The 5,491-nt window shown below is 37.0% G+C and overlaps 1 protein-coding gene across 1 annotated transcript in view; it reads right to left on the minus strand.

Annotated features, from left to right (window-relative positions):
• CEP112 (centrosomal protein 112) overlaps positions 1 to 5,491 on the minus strand; it is a 223,309-nt gene that overhangs the window by 60,339 nt on the left and 157,479 nt on the right. The window lies entirely within an intron of this gene.

A 5,491-nucleotide genomic window follows, 5' to 3' on the forward strand; every position in this document is an offset into this window, starting at 1 on the left:
TCCCCATCCAGACCCGTACGGCCTCCAGGCAACGGGTCATCACGTCAAGGGCATCGTTGGGGTGACCTGGGGTGGAGATGTACAGCTGAGTATCATCAGCGTACTGATGGAACTCCACCCCAAAGCCCCGAATGATCTCTCCCAGCGGCTTCAATGAAATATACTCTCCTTTGCTATTGGAGGAAGTTATGTTTACTGTAATATATTGATAGAAGCCTGAACTAGTAAATTTATAGCTTAACATTTCAGAAAGGGCAGCTTAATTATTAGGTTTTCATGAACATTTAAGTTAAATTGGTGGTTTTCTTTAAACAATTGTGTATTGGAAATAGAATATTAAATAACAAGATTTAAATTGTTTTAACTGACCTAAATTTAGCTAAAATTTGATACAATTCTATGACTGCTTATTATACAAAATTATAGCAAATGAAAAAAATATAATATTGTTGTTTTAGAATGCAAAAAAAATAAATAGAAAGTATTTTTTTTCAGAAACTCAGAGATTATATGATATGCAGGGGGGAAAAGGATTATGAAAGTCAAGTTGCTAGGCTACCAATAGATGCTTAACTACCTAGCCTGTGCTTGGCAAGCTAAGCCAACCCATTGCTTATTTTCTAAAATACATTTCCTTAAAAAATACTCAGAGGAAAAGGGAGGAAATGACTGCAAGTAGGGCATCTCAGTGAGCACCAGTTTTCTGACTTGCAGAAGTGAATTTTTATGATTTACCAAAAATAGAGTGCCATTGCTGTTTATCCTTGCCCCTTCCAAGAATAAGCATTTACAATCCCCCCCCCCCCCGCTTTTTGTGAAGTGCAGGAAAGCAATTGTCACAGCTAAGTTGTATAAATGCAGCCACAGTCCAAGTTGGCAGCACTGCTTGTCTCACTCTCTTGCCAAATGTTCCTTTTAGCCAGAGGTGGCTATTTATGGTATATTTATAAAAACTACATGGATACCTACACAAATGTGTTCTCTGCATCCTCCAAGGAGTAACCTCATCTCCATTACTGCAAAGCCAACAAGTCTCACTAACACAGAGGCAGTGATTATGTGATATGCAACATTCCTAACAACTGAAAGGCTAATACGCATTTGTCAGGCATCTGGAAATGGTGGGGGTTTGACACATGCCTTCCCAGAGACGGTTTAATGAAAGTCATAATATTCCAGAACAATCTAGGCAGAACACCTCACATAGCATAAGCACTCAATGTGTGTCTTCTGCTCAGGAATAAAAATAGCCCAGGAAAGAATGAAACACATTCTGTAATGTGTAGAAGAAGCTTACTTGAAGAGTATGAAAAAAAAAAGCCAGATATCACCACGCTTATGGAAGACATAAAAAGCCTTGTTTGATAAGGCCTCAATCTCTGACATTAAATGAAAAAGAAATGTCTACTATTTCACAACTGGTCCTTTTTAGGCACAAGTTTTCAAAAAATAAAATAATCATGAAACAATGGAATTGGTTGAATAATGAACCAGAGTGGCATATATAATATGTAGACATATGGGGGATGCTTGAAAACCAACTCTCTATTCTCTAAAGAGCCAGCTGACATTTTGAGGTATCAGTGCAGAGGTCTTTTTAAGCTCTGTCTCACTTCTACATTAAAAATCCCATCTTCTAGACCTGTCCTTTTCCTACCTCAAATCCTAGAAAGTCAATGTCATCTGAAATCCATTGAAAGAACTGAGGTTGAAAACATTTTGTTGCTGGGAGCTCTTTTTCAAAAAGCCTTGGAGGACTTCAAGAAGTTTGAGGATGACATGATATTTCTGGAAAGAGGGAGGCTATTTGTTTTAGTTTACTTCTTCAGATATTTTCATATAAAATACATGCATTGTATCTAAAAAAGGTTAACACTTAATTGTTACCACTTAGTTGCTTCTGCCCTTGATTATTATTTTTTTAAATGTATCACTGCGCTTTCAAATTCTGGCAGTATAATTTTGAGATGATAGTTCGTGGCATATTTCTTGACTGCTTGTTCCTTTACTGCTGATGGTTAATCCATACTCACCATTAAAGTTTATTGTTCCTTTATTGTTGATAGTTGAACCATTACATTTCACTTAATACTATTGTAGGGTCAACAATATTAAACTACTAGTAAACTTTAATGGAGGGCATTAAATGATTGTTTATACTGTCATCTAGGTCTTACAAGGAACTCACTCTGAAATGAAGATTCTATTAGAAATGTTGACTTCCAGATGCCATTATAGTGAAGCCAATGACTCTACGTACATATTTGCTCTTCTATTTCAACTCTGAAGGCTGAAAGATTCTCTGAATGATCCAGCTGAAATTGAGACAAGAAGCTGTTGTACTAAGGGCTCAATTGGACCACAGATTGTGTCATAATCTTGGTTAATGTCATGAGCTTGAACCTTGCAATCTACATCATTCTGACATGTGTCTGGCAAAGCATATTCACAAACAATATTCTTAAATTGTTAGATGTTTAAAGACATTGTTCATCTTTTGACTTAAGATCCAGTAAACGATCATACTAAAACTATTTATTTTCATTAACTTATTTTCATTACAAATTATACTCAAGTCATGTAATGAATACTACAAATATTAAAATTTGTTCCCTTTCACTTTTAATGCAATGGTGCCCCCTCTCTGAATTGAGATATACAAGCCATAAGCAAACCAACAAAATACTTATAACACAATTGGAGGCATGTGTTATAAAGAGTTCAACAACATGCAGCATTTTTTTCAACATGCTTTTTAAAAGAGTAACAAAGGCTTGCTTGTGGAGCACATAATGATAGCCAACACAGACACTTGTATACATTAGATACATTACAATCACTGTTAAAACCAATTAAAAAGCTTTATACTAGATCTTTTTTTAAAAGAACAAATATCATATGTAAATTAGGAGGTATTTAGAGCACTATAACATTCAAAGCAATGGTACTTCCAAATAGACATTTGAAAAGCCAACTATTACCGTAGTAAGTAGATAGAAGAGACAAAGATTTTCTATAAGATAAATTAGCTTTAAATAATAATATAACAGTGGGCTTGCAAATGAAATGTTTTTACTTTATAAATGGATAGGAATAAAACAGGTTTAGTTCTCTTCTGAGGGAAAGGAGGAGCAGAAAGTTAAGTAAAGAGCTAATGGAGTTCTCCATGTAACTATCCCTACTGTATGAAGGCAAAATCATCAGTACTAAGATTCAAGCTGTCAAATTGTTTGAAAGAGCACTTTGAAAATAGTGGTTAACTTGGGGATAGATCATTACTTTTGAGTAGTCCAATTTCTGCAACCAGCTTTAGGATGTTACCAATTTAAATAAGGGCCAGGAGCCCTTGTTTTCTTGTCTTGTCTGAAAGCAATCAAACATTGAAGCATATTCTGGACAGCCCTTCTTCAACTCTAAGTTTCACCTGACATTCTGGAAACCCTGACATATGTCTGGATCTGACAATGTTGTTCTGCTTACTGCTCTGAATTTGGCAGCCAATAATGAATCCTTTGCTTGACTTCTATACTGGACCTTGATCATGCTTTTGCCTACAACTCAGCTTTGTGTCTTCTTGGCTGGTTTTTGACATCAGCCTGAACCCAGTGAAATTGATCAAAGTTTTGATCTCGTGTCATATGTGCTGGAATATTTCAGGATTTCTGTTATTAGAAGTCGAATGCAATGTAACAATGAAAATAAAGCAATCATGAACTTTCTGATAGTATGCAATTTATAATCTTTTGCTGAACCCTTAAGCCTAACTGAATCAACAATAGCTATTCAACAAACCATTAAGAAGTGAATTTTAAAGCATGATGTAACTATTAATTTTGAAATGTTTCAAGTATGGAATGTCATAAATATCCTGTTTTGATTATAACTTGTCTTCATATGCAAAACTGGGGTCCTTCAACTATGTAGGAACTTCACATCAAGATAACAAATTTAAAATATCGAGAGTTTGGAGGAACCTGGATTAATGTGAGAACAAACTGGAAATTTAGGACAGAAGAGAGGAAACGAAATATTCATTATAGGTTGAAGCCCCCTCGTAACACTAGAAAGAGATCCTCAATTCATCTTAGTATAGTTTTCATTTTTGTCTCTATGACATTTGAACATTTTGAATTCTATATAGGATTAGAGAACAATATCTGCCATTCATCAAGCAAGAGAAATATTCAGTAGAACATTCACCAAATGGCCAATAATAAAATGGTGTATGCAATAGTCTATCAGGAAATGACTAAGGCATGAGTAACTGTGAGCAAGGCCTCCTGTCTAGAAAAGGGTGCAATTGGTGTACAAGGCATATCTTGTACAAAAGCCTCCTAGCCACAGTTTCCACCTGCTTCCCAAGCAGGAGTTGCAAGTCTCACAGCCATTGCCTGTGGAAGTGTTACATCACTGAATGTCAGAGATAACAAAGAAAGACCCAAGACTCAAAACCACCCCATCTTGCTGGAGTTGAGCTGGAGCTAGTTCCTCCCCATCCAGACCCCCAAAGTTTTCAGGCAATGAGTCAGATGCATGCAAGAGTCTGTTACTATAACTTTATAATAAAAGTAGAATTAGCTTGTATATATTTGGTTTCAAGATTAATCTATCTTGGAGAGCTGATGATAGGTCATTCACAAGTGTGACCAATGCCATCTTTGTATTACAATTCAAACTGAATCCAGACTAAAAAGGATCCAGGTAATTCATTTCATCCAGGGCCCTCTTGAGTAGGGAGTTCACCACCAACTCCTTTGAGGCTGGTGGAACCATCCACTCCTGCAAAGAGGCATTAACCATTGTCTGGACACTCAGGAGTCCTTGACCAACCAGGAGGGGCATAGGTCCAAAACATAAATAGCCAGGCTTACTGATTGGCTCAAACTCCTCCCAGAGGTCATTTCCTAAAGGATCTGTCCAGCCAGCACCATCAACAAGTGAAATAAACTGACTTTCTCTGACAGATGCCGAGTACAATATATTCTCCAAAATTGCTCTGCAAGACCTTTCATGGCTCTTCCTTCCCAAGGAGGGACATGGCAATCCGAAACAAGACTGCTGGTTGGCTATCTGCAGATGTGATAAGAGCAGAGAAGTACATTTGCTTTGCTGCCCTTATTGCCACAAAGTATATCATAATAAAGGCTCTTATCTGTGCTTGGTTGGCTTTACTTTTCATCTTTCACTAGCAAAGTTCTAGGCATCACTGTATCGCTTCATCTTCTACAGTTCCTTAGTAAATCATGAAACTCTATATGATCCATAAACAAAAAAAGTCCACACTGGCGTGGCCCGATCAAGATGCCTATCACATGCTCATTACAAGCAATGACCAAGACTTCCACCAATCCATGCACCAGAGCTTTGGGGTAAAATCCAAGCTACTTCTGAAATCCAATTGGGTCCACCAGTTGCCTGGTGCCAGTTGCCAATCGAATAGGCCCCACATCAGTTAGAGTAGTATGGTGGCAAAGAAAATTTCTAAGACATG

The sequence above is a fragment of the Protobothrops mucrosquamatus genome, unplaced genomic scaffold (assembly GCF_001527695.2).
Source record: "Protobothrops mucrosquamatus isolate PMUCROS unplaced genomic scaffold, P.Mucros_1.0 scaffold_123, whole genome shotgun sequence".
In the NCBI taxonomy this organism is placed as follows: Eukaryota; Metazoa; Chordata; class Lepidosauria; order Squamata; family Viperidae; genus Protobothrops; species Protobothrops mucrosquamatus.